The sequence below is a fragment of the Lissotriton vulgaris genome, chromosome 7, assembly GCF_964263255.1.
Source record: "Lissotriton vulgaris chromosome 7, aLisVul1.2, whole genome shotgun sequence".
NCBI classification, from domain to species: Eukaryota; Metazoa; Chordata; class Amphibia; order Caudata; family Salamandridae; genus Lissotriton; species Lissotriton vulgaris.
In genome coordinates, this window is record NC_141695.1 from 1,760,250,704 (window position 1) to 1,760,271,425 (window position 20,722).

Below are 20,722 nucleotides of genomic sequence, written 5' to 3' on the forward strand. Positions count from 1 at the left end.
GTTTCCTGTCTTTCTGCCATCCTGTTGTTTTTTCTGCCTCCAGCTCCAAAAAGAGTCCTTCTTCCAGGAGAATAAAGCAAATAGTGAGGGAAATGGGTGGGGTTTTTGAAGATTCTAGAACAGAAACTACTATGAACCAATGAAAAGTGTTGTTTTCGAGTCACATGACTTGACGTGCGCGCTCGGGTACGCGCACGCGGTGCAAGCACCCGGTTGCGCACGACGCTTGAAAATGGCGTTTTGCCCGATTTACATAAAAGTTTCAAAACGTGAAAAGGAGGCAAGGTAGACACTCCCTGACCCCCTAGAGCTTCTCAGGGGGTCCCTAAAGAACCCCGAAGGGCAAAAAAACCCTTTCCACACTCTCCACTATAGTTTTTCACAGTCTTCTAAAACGTGGTGCACGCAAGGTGCGGGCACCTCGCGATTTTGTAAAAATAATATATATATTTTTTTGGGCCTTGGGGGTCCTTAATGGACCCCCTGAGAAAACCTAGGGGGTCAGGGAGTCTCTACATTGTCCCCTTCACATGTTCTGCCCCTTTGTTCTCTTCAATATGTTGACTCGCACTGACAAAATGGCAGTCAACACTTCCTGATTTCCTCCGAATCGTATGTTGACAGATGTCAAACAGCAAATCAGAATTCCGCTCGCGCACAGGCGTGCGCGCACGGGTGCGCGCACCCGTGCGCGCTTATAGATATATAGTTGATTTCAACTTTAATTTTCTCAGCAACTACTGAACGGATTTACACAATTTAAAGAAAAGCGTAAACTGCGAGCCGGACTCTACCTTTTTGGCAAATTTCTTATAATTCCATTCAGCCGTTCGTGCTGTAGCCGCGTCTAAACGTCCTATGGAAAATAACATGGGGAAAACACGTTTTCGGACCCCTCTTTTATCTCAGCCCCCACTTGACGAATCCCCCCAAAACTTTCAGGGAAGGAGCGGAGCGGAGCGAGCCATCTTCTTTGAGAAATTTGCAAAGATTCGTCCACCGGCGCCAAAGTTAATCCAAATAGAAGGTTGCGGATTTCCTATGGAAACTAGGTCCTAACTATAACTACCTACTGGCGACCGCCAGTAGGTAATATATATATATATATATATATATATATATATATATATATATATATATATATATATATATATATATATATATATATATATATATCCAAAAGTACAGTCCCACACAAGTAAAGAAGGAATGTCCAGGCCAGCTTTGCAGTTTAACGAGCTTTAATGCTTAGCTCCTACTCAACGCGTTTCGAGGAAATGTTCCTCTTGGTCACGAGCGTGAGTGAGGGTAACTCATTGGTTTAAGTATAGTTACATGGCTTACAGTGAAAATAGTGAAAAGACTCGTGAGAATAGTGAGTTGCTTTGCACGAGCTAATGGCAGTTCATGAGGTTAAATGCATTACATAATTACATGCATGTAAAGACATTAAATGGCATGGAAGGTAACAAACAGAAACAAATGTGTTTTTCTCTTGCAAAATATAAACGGAGCCATTGCATTATAGTCATCATGCAACTTCCTGCACCCATCATGTAACGGCCCCACGTGCATCTAGCGCGTGTCAGGCAAAGGTTATTGTTGACCGCATGTTAAGACACTTGATGGCTAGAATAATAACTAACCGAAAGCAATAACGTTTTTTTAAAATATGAGAGGAAACATGCATTGTGGTCATCATGCAGATTCCTACACCCATCATGCCACGGCCCCAAGTGCATCAGAATACTGTGCGCGAGTCAGGCACAAATGATTATTGTGGCTTTAGGATGTGGGTGATGTGCCTCGGGGTGTCAAAGGAAGTGACGGAATTAAGTCTCATTCAGCCAGCTCACAAAGATTCGGTGCGCCCAATGAAGACTATAATGCAATGGCTCCGTTTATATTTTGCAAGAGAAAAACGCATTTGTTTCTGTTTGTTACCTTCCATGCCATGTAATGTCTTTACATGCATGTAATTATGTAATGCATTTAACCTCATGAACTGCCATTAGCTCGTGCAAAGCAACTCACTATTCTCACGAGTCTTTTCACTATTTTCACTGTAAGCCATGTGACTATACTTAAACCAATGAGTTACCCTCACTCACGCTCGTGACCAAGAGGAACATTTCCTCGAAACGCGTTGAGTTGGAGCTAAGCATTAAAGCTTGTTAAACTGCAAAGCTGGCCTGGACATTTCTTCTTTACTTGTGTGGGACTGTACTTTTGGATTTCTGGGGAGTCGCTACCCCGTCCAGGCCCTCCGCTGCAAGGGGCAGGGGTTCAGAGCGCAACAAAAGCTTTGGATATATATATATATATATATATATGAACAACCTCCATCTCCTTTGCGCGATCGTCCTCCCACTACTACGCCTTTCAGACACAGACACGGACCAGGTAATTCGGATGCTGTTATTTTTTATTCAGCTGTCGCCATAATGTTTCGGCACAAAGCCTTGATCACATGACAGCGCATCAACGTATGCAATGAATATTTAAAGTGCACAGTGCTACTTCCTGATTGGTTCATCATTTGCATGAATATTGAAGAAAGACTCACAATGATTTCTAATCATGTAAGTAACCAGAATTAATGCATAATACAGTTAAATACATATACATTCATGTTTGTATAAAATCATGATTAAAACACCTTTTCATGATTTAAAAAAATATAACAGGTTTATTCCCGATATGGCTTTCATCATTGTGTTTGTTCAAATGATGGGTTAAATCCTATTACAATTCCACTCCATCACTTTATGACCCTTACCCAACCAACTAAGCTAAGACAAAATGTGCAAATGTGCAAAAAAGTGCATTTTGTGCTGTTAAAAATATGTGTAACTTGATATGACTGAATTGGACTGAGCCCAGACCCTTCAATCATTTACTTAGTTACTGCTTATAGTGACCTCTCCCTCTGCATTGTGTTCATATTATGCTCTTGGAGTTCCCTAATAGGTTTCAATACAGTTATGAATATTATTATTGATTATCAACCCGAGGTAGAATTTTTTTTAGACCCTATATAGATCATTCCCATTCACCAGTTACTTTCTTATCTGAAATACAGTCTCATATGTTTAATCATGCTGATCATCATTGATTACCTGTGTTTAGCAATGTCAACAACAACAATAATAGGGTGGTTCTAACCGACTATACTATTTCCTTCATAATACAACATGTAGGTGGTTCCAGTCTGAGGATTAAGTTTGGATAATAATACAATTATTGGTATTAAGTTGGGCTATTCATCAGTTGAATATATATTAACCCTTTGATATTATACAATTAAAACAATAAATACTAAAATCTCTAAAAAGAGCATAAAATATGCAATTAAATAAGAGACAATAATACGTTCATTGGTTTTCATCCATATGTATATTCCTCAATAAACCAAATACCTGCAATTGATTATTTGTAATACTATTCCTCCTAATGTAAACACGTGTACAGATCCTCAGTGAGGTTCAACCCCCCTGGCTGCTTGCTGTTCAATTTCAATATGTAGTTGGTTTCTAATTTACGTAACTTGGCCTCCCTATTACCTCCCCTTCTACTTGCAAGAATGGCATCCACTACATAGTATGTTAGTTCCTTGTTGTTACTCTGATGATGCGTTTCAAAGTGGCGTGCCACCGGATAGGTATTTAACAGCGATAATGTTAAGCATTTACTGAAGACATGCAATTATGTCTTTGTTATAGTTTTCCCGCTCGTACTTGACGAAGCGGCCGGACTCCATCTTGTTTTCTGGCGGCCATTTTAGATGTTACACTCCGCCACGTGCTCTCCATGAGGCAAGTCCTACCTCACTGACTGCCACCCCTGGAGTTTGCCCAGCAACAGGCTATAAATAGTTCCAGCCTATCTAGCGCATGCCCAGTACATGCAACATCTGTTTCTGTTTAGAGGGGATTGGAATGTGCTTCTAGGGGGCTTCATGAACCGTTAACTCCACCCATGTATTGATCATGTTTGAGAAATGGCCATATATGGCTGTAAATCATGCTCTTGAGCTGTAACCGCCCACTTATGAGCCCCTTCTTTCTGTATAAAAGGGGACCACATGTTCGAGTTCTTTGTACTACCTTGTACAATGCTGTAGGGTGTTGTGTGATTTGTAGTACCACCTTTAAAGGTTAAATAAACTATGTCTTTGTATTTCCAGTTTCCGTGCCAATTTCTTATGTAGTCTGAGGACTTGTGTACGAAAGGGCGAACCCTTTTCGCTTTCACGGGCCTGGCTGAGGCCTGTATTCGACAATTGGCGCCCGTCACGTGGGGCTCATCGGCGACTCGGATGCTCGAAGGATTGGTCGTGACGAAGGATTGGAACCTTGCCGGGGACGTGATCACTGCCAGCGGCGCTTTAGTCCTGGCATCCCGAGGTATTCTTCCTTCCCTTCCGATCTGACCATCTGGGTGGCGCCGGTCATCGACTGAGATCTCGCCTGTCTGTTTGCCGCGTAGTGGCCGTTTGGGCGAATTCAGAACTTGGCAGTTGGAATCTGGACGCTCTTGACTGGTAAGAATCATTGTACGATACTTGCTCCGAGCTTTTGATAGTCTTGACTGGCAAGGCAGTTTTAGGATACGCTTGCCCCGACTAATTTGTTTTGTGATGATGACTAGTCATATTTGAGTGAGCCTATGAGAGTGATATATGAGTTGCAACCCATATAGGCGGGCAATGTGGGTATATTTCTCCTGACCTATGAATTTGAGCGGCGCAATGTTTTAAGTGCCATTTAATTATAATATTGCATATTTTGCATTATTCATTGACATGCCTGTTTTTAGCGCACTTTGTAAGTGGTGCTGCTGTTTTGGAAATGACCGGTTGGTACTTGAGGAATCACAGCCGGCTCCCCCGGAGGGGATGCCGAATAGGGATATGTATGTAAAGTTTGGTCTTTCCCCCATAATGTACAGCACGTTGTGGAGGAAATATACCAAAAAGGATCCTGAGTTGCGATGGCCTATGTATGGTTCGTTTGATTTGAGAAAAATTGAGTATGTGGAGCAATGTATGTGTAAGCGGTGAGTGAGGCAAGATATGTTTGAATGTATACGAATGTGGGTGAAAGAGGTGCGAGAGAGTGAGAAGCGTGAGCAAGCATTACTTGAGAAAGAGCAGCGAAAGAGCGAGCGTGAGAAGGCGCATGAAGCGAAAAAGCGTGAAGCGAAGGAATTAGAAGAGAAACAGGAGAAAGAACGTCGATTGCAAATATCTGGCCAGTACCCTGTTCGCCAGCCTCTCTATCCTGTCCTTAATAAACCCGATGATGATTTTTCGTTATTAGATCGTTCACCACCACCGTACGCCGCTCCGTCAGCCCCGAGTGGAGGAGATCAAGATTCTACACCACCCGGCCAGAAAATGGATACGCGGTCTATGTTAAAGACTGACCGTATGGCTGAGCTTCGTAAGATTGTTTATCGGGTTAATAAGGATTCGGTTACTCTCACTGATTTGTTGATAGAACTAGAATCATGGGAAGATAGGGAGAAGTTATATTTTGTTGGTAGTCTCTCTGATGAAGTAGTAACAGCTTTCCGAAAATATTCTGATGTTCTTGAGCCAGAAGAAGTGATAATTGATGCGAAAGAATTGCGTAAAGGTCTTTTTCCTTCTTCTCAGGTCCCTGCTGCGGTTCGACGGTTATTTGCGTTACGGGATGAGATGTTTCGGCTACGGGACGAAGCACGGAAACAGAAGGCCGGCGAGGACCAGTTGAATCTGAGTGGCGGTGTCAAGCAGTCACCCATCTTTTATTCAGATAAGATCGATGCAGTGCATGCTAAACCGATGCGGGAGGCAGCGCCTTTGTATGTTCCCCCTAAGAGAGTGGGTACTAGTACGGATAGGGGATCACCTGATGCTCAAGTGTATTTTATCTATAATTGGGTGTATACTCCTTGGAATAGAGCGGATGAAATGGCATTGAAGGCAGCACTACCTGATCCCCGGAAGAATCCCGCAGCTTTTTATGAGGAAGTTGAGGGGGCTTTGAATTCCTGTACTATGACTCTGGCTGATATTGATTTTTTTTTTGGGCTTATACTACCTCCAGATATGTGGAGATCAATCCGAAAGGTAGATGACCTCCAGGCATTTAAAGTTCGATGGAAAGATCTTGAGGATGAGGACAGGGAGAGGAAACCAGCACAGAAACCACCTCAGGCCATTCTAGATCTTCCTGCTGCTATTTTAGTTAAATTGAAAACGCTTACCCCCTAAAAAGATTGATTGGACTATGTTAGCATCCTGTAAACAGAAAGTAGATGAATCCGTATTGGATTTCTTCACGCGGTTTGAGGAAACTTTCCATGATTTTAGCGGTCAGTCGCTTACGGACGATACGGGTCGGCATCTCTTTGTTGATAAATATGTCTCAAATCTATTACCAAGTATAGCAGCTCGATTAAAAGCGAGTGAAAGTTCTTGGACAACGTCGACACCAGCATCCCTCCTGACGATGGCTCAGTATTACAAGCGTCAGGAATTAGAAGCGAAAGGGAATGAGGAAAGGAAATCTAAAGACTTAAAAACGAAGGTTATGTTAGCACAGGTATATGGGCCGCCTCTTAGAGGTAACGAGCAGGGTGGCAGGAATTTTTCTACCCTTCTGTTGATTCGTACTGATGTGGCTCGGGATCAATGTGTGTATTGTAAACAGAAAGGCCATTGGGCGAACGAGTGCCCGGTGTTACGTGCATATCGTCAGGAGCGTGGGCAAGGGTCTGTGAGGGGTTGAGGAAATTTTTCAGGCCCTCGATATAACACGAATGATCGAGCTAGGTTTGACTCCAATGTGCGATCCCGAGAGGGGTCCAATGCTTTTGATCGACGAAACCAATACCAAATGTCTGAATATGTACCTCCCGAACAACATGATTCTCAGTATGCGTAGGATTGCGTAGGATGGGGTAAGGAACCAGTTGAAGTGCCAGTAGATCAGAGGGGTACTTATGTTACAGCACATGTTTTAGGCTCTACTGATAGGTTCCTGGTTGATACAGGAGCTACTCGTAGCGCTTTGTCTAGAAAATTGGTTCCGAGGGCTCCCCTGTCTGGCTCATCGATTACGTCAATAGGGTTCGATGGAACTCCTTCTGTTAGCCCATTGTCACAACCCCTTTCACTTTATGTAGATCAGTTTGCTGCACCATGCCCATTCATACTCTCCCCAAACACCCCTGATAATATTATCGGCCTGGATATGCTCAAATATTTTCGGGCCACGATACGGTGCTCCCCTGAGGGAGTACGTGTTATTTTGAATATCAATTATCCATCAATGGAGAGGGTATACATGATTACTGTAGAAGCTGCATTGGCCTCTTTGCCTGAATCCTTGTGGGCCACGTCTGATACTGACGTGGGACAGATGGTTATTCCTCCAGTGCACATTAGTGTAAAGGAGGGAGCTGTGCTGCCACGCCTGCCTCAGTATCGGACTTCGCAGGAGGGGGAGGAGGCGCTTATACAAATAGTGCAGGATTTGATTAAGGCGGGAGTGGTTGAAGAGGTTCCATATAATGTGTGCAACAGTCCTATCCTACCAATTTTAAAGAAAGACACTGACACCAAGATTTATCGATTTATTATTGATTTGAGGGAGGTTAATAAGATTGTGATACCTCAATATCCTGTGGTCTCGGATATTACGACACTTCTTACTTTGGTCCCATCAACTGCAACTACGTTCTCTGTTATAGACTTGAAGAACGCTTTCTTTTTGGATTCACTTTGAATACTAGATCGTACAGATTTTGTAGAGTTCCTCAAGGCTATACTGAGAGTCCTAGCATTTATAGTCAAGCACTGAAACGACAACTAGATTCTTTTGTTTTACCTGATGGCGTGGCGCTCATACAATATGTCAATGACATCTTGTTGGCCGCCGACACCCCTGCGCAATGTGAAGAATGCACTCTGTCCTTACTCACATTTTTGGCATCCCACAATCATAAAGTATAGAAGAAAAAACTTCAATATCGTAGACCAAAGGTAACATACTTAGGTCACCTTTTGTCTAAGGAGGGGCGTGCACTTACACCAGATCGTATTCAAGCCATTTTAGATACATCAGTACCCTCCACGCAGAAAGAAGTCCGAGCCTTTTTGGGCCTCACCTCCTTTTGTAGACAATGGATATTAAGATTTTCACACATAGTTAAACCACTGTTGGGTTTGTTGACAAAGGATATCCCAGTTCCCCTTCCATGGACAGATGAATGTGAAAATGCTTTTCACCAATTACGTCAGGCCCTTTGTTCAGCACCAGTGTTAGGTACCCCTGATTACACAAAACTTTTTACATTGTATGTGCATGAAAGAGATGGGTGCGTGTTATCAGTGTTAGTGCAGATGCACGGCGATAAACAACGCCCTTGTGCATACTTCTCGGAAGTACTTGACCCTGTTGCTCGAGCGTTGCCTGGGTGTTTTCGCTCAGTTGCGGCGACAGCTGTGTCAATACACCAGAGTGAAGGGATAGTCTTATCTCATAAGTTGTTGGTGTTGGTCCCCCATGCTGTTGATGCCCTTTTGAATCAGACAAAGACGCAGCATTTAACTAGTGCTCGTCTGACAGGATACGATCTGACACTGTTGGCTCCTCACATAACTTTGAAGAGATGTGCAACACTGAACCCAGCTACATTGTTGCCTTTCCCAGTGACTCAGCCTGAGGCACAAGAGACGCATGACTGTGTCTTTGTGACCGAAGAACAGACAAAGGGTCGCATTGATTTACAGGATACGCCCTTTGCAGATGTGGATGGAGAGCTGTGGGTGGATGGGTCCTGTTTAAAATTACCAGATGGAACCACTTCCGCAGCATATGCAATTACCACATTATACACGGTAGTGGAGACAGCACGCATACCACAGAAATCAGCTCAGGCGGCAGAACTGATAGCGTTGATACGAGCTTGCGAGCTCAGTACAGGATTATGTGTGAATGTTTACACTGACAGCCGCTATGCTTTCGGAGTAGCGCATGATTTTGGCCTGCTCTGGAAGGAAAGGGGCTTTTTGACATCACATGGAACCCAGATAATGTATGGAGAATTAGTACACCAGCTTTTGATCGCATTGACGCTCCCTAAGAGAATAGCTATAGTGAAATGTAGTGCACACAAGAAAGTGACAGACAAAGTGGGACAAGAAAATGCTTTTGTAGATCGAGTGGCACGTGAAACTGCGATGCAGCCTGGTTCCACTTCTATGTATGTTGTGAAGTCACAAGCTGAACGATGGCATGATTCCAGGGAGAAAGTGCTAGAAATGCAAAAGATTGCTACTGAGAAAGAACGAGAGCAATGGTCCACAGATGGAGAATTGGACGATGAGGGTTGTTGGAGGAATAAGCAGATGGATAAATGGAAGTTACCCGCAGCCTTCGTACAACCTATGGTTCAGATGGCACATGGGCTAGCACATGTTGGAGCTTCGACGATTGTGAAATTGCTTACACAAGTATGGGAGCATCCAGAGATTGCTAGAACGGCTAAAAGAGTAGTGCAGACCTGCATGATTTGCCTTAAATATAATCCAGGAAAAGGGACACGAACTCCAGCAGGAGGATTTGCAACACCAACTGCACCCTTTGAAGTATTGCAAATGGATTATATTCAGCTGGAACGCTGTAATAATCTGAAGTACGTCTTGGTTGTGGTTTGTGCATTCAGTAAATGGATCGAAGCATACCCTACTAAGGACAATACTGCAATGACTACTTTTCCCTCGTTTTGGTGTTTGTAGATTGCTATGGAGTGATAACGGGCCCCATTTTGTGGCGGACGTTATTAAGTATGTCCTGAATAGATTAGGCATTGTGCAAAAGTTCCACGCAGTATTTCACCCTCAATCAGCAGGGTTAGTGGAAAGATACAATGGCACACTCAAATTAAAACTTGCGAAAATACAGGCTTCTACTTCTCTGACTTGGCCAGATGCTCTGCCTCTGGCGTTGTTGTCTATCAGATCGGTACCACACTCTCGGACGGGCCTAACGCCCTATGAGATAGTTTTCGGGCGCCCCATGAATATATGGGGGATGCCCAAGCCGAGTTCAGTGTATAATGTACCCTGTGTTTTAATGAATGAATATTTGGCACAATTAACTGATAGTTTGGTTTCTATTCACCAACAGGTTCGAGAAGCACTCCCTGACCGGTCCACAGATGAAGGCCATGCCCTCCGACCTGGTGATTTTGTCATCGTAAGGTCCTTTGAGAGGTCGAACAGTCTGGAACCGAGATGGTGTGGCCCTGAACAAGTCCTCCTGGCCACGAGAACAGCAGTACGGGTGACGAATCGGAAAAATTGGATCCATTCGATCCATTGCCGGAAGGTGCAACCTGATCTGGTGGAGCCTGCTGTACTGACTGACCATCGAGAGATCTTGACTACGGAGAGAGGCCGTGCTGTGGTACCTGACGATACTGAGGAGTTCTTCCCGGACCAGACAACGCCTGCATCGAGAAGATATAATCTACGATCAAGAAAAGAATCTGCAATTGTATGAGAAGTTGTCAGAACGGTCCCTAGGTTTGTGAAACGGAGAGCCGATGAGGCAAGGGGGGGGGATCAGCCATGCATTAGAGTAGTGACACCCGTCTTGGCCCGCTGGTGAAGAAAACAACGGCTACCTATGGGGTAAGAGTTCTGACAACACTTTAGTTTCAGGAAGATACTGTGTACTTTGTTTAAGATGGAAAGAAGAAAAGTCTTTGGTTCTATCGGGTTCATTCTCGTTATAGCAGTCATTGCTACAGTCATGTGGTTTATTGAGGAGAAAACTCCTGCCCGTGAACGGTATATTGTTTCTACTCCAGTCCCTGATGAGCACTTTTTCTATACACTCCCATATCAAGAGTTGAAACACCGACAGTCATATTTGAATAACACTTTTATTCAGATGCTGCATCACACCCACGTTGCTACAAATGCTACAGACTGCTGGATATGTGGGATGATGCCAGCACATCAAAAGAAAGGGGGAACACCGTTCATACCACTTCCCTTTTCGCATAATGGCTCTTGTAGAGCATGGTACACTTTGCTTTTCGCTACAAGGAAGCCTACAGTAGGACGATGGATTTTCAAATTGAATAAAGAATGTCATCAGGATAAAGACGGCTATCCACAAGCCAATGGAACTGTATGGGAGTGGGAAGAATATCGACCGGACAATGAGTCAACCCCTTATATTTTCACGAACACTAGAGACACTGTTGGGCAAGAGCCATTTGTAATTTCAGTGGCCCAAGCACAAGCTGATTTATGTGTACAAAGTGTAGGCCATATTCCTGTAGGTGTTAGTGATTGTATTATCGTTCTGAATATTGATGGCCTAAATATTAGTACTTTTCTTGCTTCGCATACCACTTATTTTGTATGTGGAAATAAGGGCTATTATCGATTACCAGCCGGATGGTCTGGAGTATGTTATGTATCATTCATATTGCCACCTGTATTTCTGGCACCAGCATCATATCACAAAGACTTGAAGTTGTTAAATAATGTAACTGTAAATAGGTTCAAACGCACTTTGACTGTAAATGATGTGGACCAAACCGACACTAGTCTACAGCAATATATAGATTTCAACTTAGGATTGTTTTTCTTTGTGGGACCAGCTCTGAACAGCAGAAAGATACGGCGATTAAGAAGAGTAGTGGAGGATGTTACGAATCAAACTGCAGCAGCTTTTTGAAACCTTACTGAAGAGCTACAGATTACTAGAGTTGTTGCATTACAGAACCGAATGGTTCTAGATGTTATGTTAGCAGATAGAGGTGGAGCTTGTAGGATTATTGGAAGTAGCTGTTGTGTCTTTATACCTGACCATACTCCTTCTGTATACAAGGCTATCAATAAGTTGCATAAAATTGCAGCTGATATACATCAAGAAAATGAGTCTTGGACTTTCTCTGGGTGGTTCTGGACATTAATTTCTATATGGGGTTGGAAGGTCCTCACTGGGCTATGTATCGTTGTTGCCATATTATTCACCTGTTGTATATGTATTCAATGTAGCCCTATGATATGTTCGTTATGTGTTTCACTTTGCATACCCAATAAACAAACTGTTGCGGATGCCGCCCATAAGAAAACTATAACTAGAGAGATAGCAGATATGATGAGCATCAATATAAACGATGAGTATTTAGATTATCCCAGGAAACCGAATGTCTTCAGCAAATGCTGAAAGGGTCGTCTGTTGTAAATAAAACAGTGATAATGTTAAGCATTTACTGAAGACATGCAATTATGTCTTTGTTATAGTTTTCCCGCTCGTACTTGACGAAGCGGCCGGACTCCATCTTGTTTTCTGGCGGCCATTTTAGATGTTACACTCCGCCACGTGCTCTCCATGAGGCAAGTCCTACCTCACTGACTGCCACCCCTGGAGTTTTCCCAGCAACAGGCTATAAATAGTTCCAGCCTATCTAGCGCATGCCCAGTACGTGCAACATCTGTTTCTGTTTAGAGGGGATTGGAATGTGCTTCTAGGGGGCTTCATGAACCGTTAACTCCACCCATGTATTGATCATGTTTGAGAAATGACCATATATGGCTGTAAATCATGCTCTTGAGCTGTAACCGCCCACTTATGAGCCCCTTCTTTCTGTATAAAAGGGGACCACATGTTCGAGTTCTTTGTACTACCTTGTACAATGCTGTAGGGTGTTGTGTGGGTTGTAGTACCACCTTTAAAGGTTTATTAAACTATATCTTTGTATTTCCAGTTTCCGTGCCAATTTCTTATGTAGTCTGAGGACTTGTGTACAGAAGGGAGAACCCTTTTCGCTTTCACAGGCCTGGCTGAGGCCTGTATTCGACACTGTGATGTTATTGCCCTAAGATGTTGAAGTATTCTTCTATGGACGGGGAGCTTAGTGCTCCCCACATATCTAAGCTTACATGGGCATTCCAGGATGTATATTGCATATTCTGTTTTACAGGTTCAATCTTTAGTGATCTGATGTTCACGATCACTGAAGCCATCCTTGTATACCCGTTTGTTTATACCATGGATGCAGGCTTTGCAGGTTTTATACCTGAAAAACCCCCTATTGTTTTTAAACCATGATGTAGTGTCCAGTATTTCCGGGCATGTGACAACCACTCTCTCTTTCATATTGGGAGCTTTACTGAAAGTGATGGATGCTTTCCTAGGGAGGTCTTGCCAATAATTGGATCTTTACATACTATTGGCCAATTCCTGTCAATTATTTTGCGAATCTCCCTATGTTGATTTCAATAGCCCACAATTATCCGAAAAGGATCAATTTTCTCCACTTCACCGCTACTTGCCGTGATTTGCTGATTCTGTGTCTCGGCCGAGACATCATATTGGGCAAGTAGTTTGGATCTATCCATAGCCATGGATTTCTGTTTTGCCTGGTTGATCGTGTTAATGTGGTAACCCCTTTCCAAAAATCTATCTGTGCTGGCTTCCTGAGCTATTGCTAACTCCCCATCCTCACTGCATAGTCTTCTTAAACTAAGCATCTCCCCATACGGGATGCTTCGTATTAGATGTGCTGGGTGGTTGCTACGCGCATGTAGCGTGGTGTTGCCTGCTGTACTTTTCCGGAATAATTTACTTTCCAGTCTATTGTTATGGACATACACTTCAATGTCCAAGAAGGGGACCGGTTCCTGACTCATCGTGACCGTGAAGTTGATGTTGTACGCATTCTTGTTAATGCCCTCCACAAATTTCTCTGCTTCCTCAGGACTGCCCCTCCACACCACAAATAGATCGTCAATAAAGCGGTACCACGCAATGACGTTTCTTTTCATTTCTTTCTCGAAGTCGGTTTTGAGGACCAGTTCCTCCCAAGCCCCCATGTGCAAACATGCGAAGCCCTCCACAAATTTCTCTGCTTCCTCAGGACTGCCCCTCCACACCACAAATAGATCGTCAATAAAGCGGTACCACGCAATGACGTTTCTTTTCATTTCTTTCTCGAAGTCGGTTTTGAGGACCAGTTCCTCCCAAGCCCCCATGTGCAAACATGCGAAGCTAGGGGAGAAACTGGCCCCCATTGCCACTCCCTGCTGCTGCCTGTATATTAGTTTATTGAACATGAACACTTTATGTTCCAGGCAATATGTCAACATCTTGATCAACATGGCATTATGATCTTTAAAAGCATCAGTCCTTCTTTGAAGATAATGTCTAACAGCATTGATCCCATCCTGGTGGCGAATGCTAGTGTATAAGGCACTAACATCCAGGGCAAGCATTCAGTCACCTGGCTGCCACTGGATATTTTTCAATTTACACCGGAAATCCCCTGAGTCCTGAATATAGAAGTCTAAAGATTGTACATGGGCTTGCAGAAAATAATCTATGTAAACTGATGTACTTTCAAGTAATTCCCCCCTCGCACTTATTATAGGTCTACCTGGGGGATTTTCGAGGTTGTTATGCACTTTAGGGATGAAATATATAAAGGGCATTACTGGATAATCTGTTTCAAGGTATTGAAATTCTCAATCAGAAAGTAATTTCATGCTCTTCCATCTAGCTAAAAGTGAATGATATTCATTTTGCATCCCCTTGATCGTTGTTGCATTTACCCTTTCATAATGGTTACGATCATTAATCTGTGCATATGCTTCCTTTTCATATAGTACCTTTGTCAATAAGGCCACATTACCACCTTTGTCACTGGGCCGTACTATGATGTTCTTGTCTTTATTAAGTTTGGTAACCAGTTGCTCATAATATATTGTAAGTTGGTTATTCCTGTAATGACCTTTACATATTCTTTTGTGTAAATCTTTTAAGTCCATAGTCACATTTTCATGAAAGATATCCAATCCATCACGCAGCATTATCGGACAAAATGTCGAAGGGGGCTTAAAGGGTGTTAACAGTATCCCACTCTCATTCCTGTTTTCCGAGGTAAGCGCATTTTCCATCTGTGCCACTGGTTCTGCCCCCTCGGTTTCCCATAGACCCGCCAACTCCTGTGAGAGGGTCAATGTCTGAACTCCTTGACTCAAACCACTGTCAGCAGTCCGCTTATTTGCATTTTTGATTTTATAGAATTTTTTCAGTTTCAACTTCCTCGTTGCCTTATAGATATCAGTACGTGCTGCCACATAATTCAAGTTGGTTTTTGGCGCAAACGAAAGTCCCAACTTCAAAATATCCTCTTCCCTATTTGTTAGTTTCATTGGGGTGAGGTTGATTATGGTTTTACCTGTTATTGCTGCTGCTACTTGGACCACTGGCCCCGACCTCTCCATTTGGGCTGACCTCCGTTGCCTCGTCCTCTGCCTCCTCCTTGCGATGTAGTTCTTCCTTTTTCGTTGTAGTTTTTTTGCGTCCCAGGTCTTAGGGACTGCAGTCGGTCCTGGCATAAAAAACGTATTTCTTCGCCAGGAGAGGGCCTTTTTCTCATTACGTTTGATGCTGCGTCCCTTTGTTCAGACTCGGATCCGCTCCCTGCTTCCGAGCTGAAATCAGACATTGTTGAGTCAGTTTGATCCTTGCGGCCTTTATTTTGAGTCCCCCTTTCCCGCATTGCTAGTTGTGCTTTTCCCGACATAGTTGTGCCTAATGAATCATACCGTTTGGAAAATGTAAAGATCTGTCCCAGTTCATAGTCCTTGCGGTCTCTTTGGAACTTGTACGTCTTTCGGTCTATTTTTTTTTCTTCCTCTTTTTTTAATCCTATTTTCATTTCTTTTAGTAATTTTTCTTTTTCATCCTCCGGACCCATGGGTTCTAATTCTTCATACTGGGCTGAAATTTCTTCAAGAATCTTGGCGCGATCAATATCAACGTATATATATATATATATATATATATTTATTACCTACTGGGGGTCGCCCGTAGGTAGTTATAGTTAAGACCTATTTTCCATAGGAAACCTGCAACATTCTATTTGGAATAACTTTAGCGCTGGTTGGCGAATCTTCACGAAATTATCAAAACAGGTGGGGCGCTCCATTCCGCTTCGATCCTGGAAGTCTCGGGATGATTCGTGTAGAGGGGGCCGAGAAAAAAGGGGGTCCCAAAATGTTTATTCCCCATGCAATTTTCCATAGGGACCATTAGCCGCAGCTACAGCCCGAAGTGCTGAACAGAATAACACCAAATTTGGCAAAGAGGTAGTCTTTAGCTCAGAATCGTGCTTTTTGCTTAAATGGTGTAAATCCGTTCAGTAGTTCCTGAGAAAATGAAATTTAAAAGTAATTATATATCTATGGCTGCGCAGGATCTGCGCATCCCAAGCGCACCTTGCTGTGCACGAGCTGTATTCTAATTGGCTGTCAACCCTCCAAAGCAGGAAGTGTTGGCAGCCATCTTGTGCCTCTGTAGAACCACGAGTGAGGCCAAGTGGCCCCCTTATACATTAATTAAGCCCCGGTAGGTGCTGGTCCCCTGGGATGTGTGGGGGGATTATGGAGATAATAGATGGAGCAGCACACAGTCCTCTAAGCAGCTCTGAGTTTGGCCATCTGCCACACCAGCCAAATGGGAGGCGGCACACAGATGCCCGAAATGCATCGGGAATGTTTTTGAATTCAGAATGAAATATTATTGATTTATGGATTTATTAATAATTTGAAGGTTTGGAAGATACAAACATTATTAAAATATGCATTCAAATTCTTGGTTATGAACTCTTCCTTTATTTAATTTAAAGAGATAAACTAGAAGCCTTATTAGGCTCCAACGCTCTGCCCTAAGGGACATCCCCTTATTAGGGGGTGCTTCAAGTTGATTGACCAGTTTAACACTCTACAGGACTGGGGAGTGATACCCCAAGAGCAAGCAACAACCTATTAACCTTTGGAACAATTGCGATTCTCCTATTAACATGACCAGAGAATCTGGATTTCATTAAAGACAGGGAGGCTGACATTATGCATTATTCTTTAATAGCAACTCACACAGCCGCACTACATCATAAAGGATAAAGTTCTAGAGTTATCCACAGTGAACAAAGGATGTATCTAAGAGATGATCTGCCTCGTTTAAAAGAATCGCAGCAGGAAAGAACTTCATAAACGGAGAGATCCAAGAAGAGCTTGAAAAACATCGTGGAGCAAACTTCAGTATCTCAATGGACAGCCGGTTAAACGGAATTGCCTGAAAGAAAGAAATGATTAAGAATCAAGAGCCTAGAGAGCTAAAGACCTCATCACAATCGGAAAGATAACAGAAGCATAGGCATAATAATAGATTAACAACAATTGAAGCAATCAATAAGTTCATAAAAGATATCATAAAGACATATCAAAAGTTGTAAAAGGGAGGAGGGAGGGATAATGTCAGCCTCCGTGTCTTTAATGAAATCCAGATTCTCTGGTCATGTTAATTGGAGAATCGCAATTTCATTACAAGACCGGAGGTTACATTATGCGTGTACGTAGCCCCGAAGGACAACATCAGACATATGCTCGATAGGTTTGCAACAATGACGAGCAAAGGTTTTAGCATTTGACCAGTCAGCAGCTTTCAGGATATCATCCAACTTACCACCTGACCAGAAGGATTTACTGGCCATAGCCCCTCTGATAGAATGTGCTTAAAACTTAGAGAGGTCAATACCAGCAAGGCTCATGGTAGACTTAACCCATCTAGCTATGGAGGTGAATGAAACAGGTTTAAAAGGTTTCACAAAAGAAACTCTAAAAGTTGATTTGCATCTCTAGGGCATAGGAGAGACATCCTAGCGTCATATTCTTTCATAAAAGCAACCACACAAAGTTTAGGGAAAGTGTCAAAACGAGGATAAAAGATAAAATCTGACATGGTTTTAGTTCTTCTTAGTAATTCAAACTTGACACCAAAAATATCAAAACATCTATTAGAAATGTCTAAGCTTTTGATGTCAGATACTCTCCTACAGGAGACTAAACACAAGAGAGTGGCGAGTTTGAAGGAGAAAAATTTTCTATTAAGGGAAGAGTTATCTGGCCAGGAACAAAAAAGGTCTAAAATACACTTGACATCCCAAAGGTCTGATACTTAGGTCTAGGAGGTCTCCTTAGCCTTATACTCCTGAGGGCTCTACAAATATTAGGATTTTTACCTACCGATTTACCGTTGATAGGGGAATGGCCCGCGGAGATTGCGGATCTAAAGCAATTAATAGAACGATAGGATAGGCCTCTGTCAAATTGTTTGACCAGAAAATTTACGATATTGTCGACAGGAGCCTTCACGGGATCGAGACTCCTTTCCAGGCACCAATGAAACCATTTCTTCCAAATGTTGTTATACCTAAGGTGTGTTCCGGGTGCCCAAGATTCTCTGAGAAGAGAGAGAGCTGTCGACGAAAGTCCAGACAATTTGTTACATTGCCTGACACTTTCCAAGCAAGAAGGTTCAAATTCCCTTCGAGAATAAGATGATGATCTTCCCCGTCTGCATTTGAGACCAGGCCTGGAGACGCTGGGATCAGAAAGGGAATGTCGAATGCTAGTTCCAGGGCTGTCGGGAACCAAGCTTGGGACGGCCAAAAAGGAGTAATTAGGATCAGAAGGCATTGTTCCAATCTGACTTTCTGAAGGACCCTCTGAGTCATGGCGAAAGGAGGGAAAGCATAACCCAGGAAGTGAGACCATGGTTGGAGAAAGGCGTTCACAGCAAGAGCGCCCTGGTCTGGCATCCAACTGAAGTAGTTGGGAAGCTGGAAGGTAAGCCTGCTGGCAAATAAGTCCACATCTATGGGACCCCAAAAGTGGAAGAGGGTATTGAAGATGTTCACATCGAGTTTCCAGTCTGAGAAGTCAGGAAGGAATCTTGAATTCCAGTCTGCAGAAATGTTCGATTTCCCTGGAAGATATTCTGCCCTGAGGGAAATTTGGTGTTCCAGACAGAACATCCAAAGTTTCCTGGCAAGATTGGAGAGATCTGCAGATCTCATTCCTCCAAGACAATTGATATAGGCCACAGCAGAAATGTTGTCCATTTTTAGAACAACAGACCTCCCTTGAATGGAGTGTTTGAAGCTCATAAGAGCGTATAAACCAGCTGTCAATTCCAGAAAATGTATATGTTGGGAAGATTCCGTCAGGGTCCAAACCCCACCGGTGTTCTGGTCTTCCAAACGTGCACCCCAGCCATGAAGACTGGCGTCTGATTCTAGGACAAAATCCAGGGATGAGCCAAAGATAGCTTTGCCATTCCAGGCGTCTATGTTCTCCAGCCACCAAAAAGAGCTCTGCTCTGGCATCTGGGTCCAGAGAGACAAGATCCCCATACCATAGACCTGAATGGAGCGCTTTTCTCTTAATTCTCTGAAGCGTGCAGTAATTCATAGGACCGGGGAAAATGGCCTGGATGGAAGAAGAAAGAAGCCCAAGAAGTCTGGCTAGTTCGCGGAGCGTTAAAGACTCTTGTTTCAAGACGGACCTGATCTCCTTCCGGATCTTGGCAATCTTCTTGGTAGGAAGAAGGAGAAGACATTTCATGGTGTCCAGAGTGAAGCCAAGGAAATCTATGGTCTTGCAGGGAGAGAGAATGGATTTCTCTTTGTTGATGATGAATCCCAGACTCTCTATTAAGTTCATGGAAGTTTTTAGATCTCTTAGGGGTCTGAATGGGATTGGGACATGATAAGAATATCGTCCAGGTGGATGATGAGACGGATACCCCTTTCTCTTAGAATTGTAACAATACACTTCATGATCTTGGTAAAACACGAAGGGGCAGAAGAGAGGCCGAAGGGAAGAGCTTGGAATTGGTAAAGACGTTCTTTCCAAGCAAATTGAAGGAAAGCTTGATGTTCCTTGTACATAGGGATGGTGAAGTAGGCATCCTTCAGGTCTAACTTGACCATCCAAACTCCTTCGAGAAGGAGATCCCTTAGAAGGTGGATACCATCCATTTTGAAATGACGATAAGCCAGAAATTTGTTGACTTCTCAAAGGTTTATTACCGGTCTCCACCCTTTGTCCTTTTTCTGAACAAGAAAAAGTGTGCTTATGAATCTTGCATCGGACCAGGGAACCTCCACTATTGCGCCCTTTTTGAGCATAGACATGACTTCTTCCTCCACGATCATTTCCTGATCCTGTGAAAGGACAAAGGGTTGGGGTAAGCTTTATTGGAAGGGGATCTGTAAAAAGTCTATCTTGAAGCCCATGACGGTTTCTAGAACCCATGGATCTTGGCTGATTGAATTCCAAACATGATAAAACTGTTTTAGTCTGCCCCCTACTATGGGAGGGAAAGAAGAAGAAGGAGTAGTACTTACTGGTAGAATTGGAGGTGTTGGGAGTACCACGACCTCTGGAACCACGGTTTCTTGGACCCCTTCCTCTTTGGGGAAAGAAGGGTTGTCTAGGGGGGTAGAAGCCTCTTCCAGTTCCTCTGAATGATGAGTAGGGTCGTTGGTTGCCTCGGCCGGAAGAGCGACCCCTTCTGCCGGCCTGACCAAAAGGTTGGTGTTAAATACCCGTCTTAGGTTATTTTGAGCCCTATCGAGAGCAGTGAAGGTAGAGACATATTTACCAATCTCCTTGATAATATCTTCCCCGAAAAGGAGGCCCTTAGGGTTTTGAGAGGGTTCTCTCTCTGCTATGTCTTCTCATTTGGGGTTAATTTTATTCAAAATAGATCTCCTCCTTTCAACGTTTAAACTTGAATTAGCATTGCCGAGTAGAACAACGGCTCTTTGGCTCCACCCTCGAATAAGATCGACATCCAAA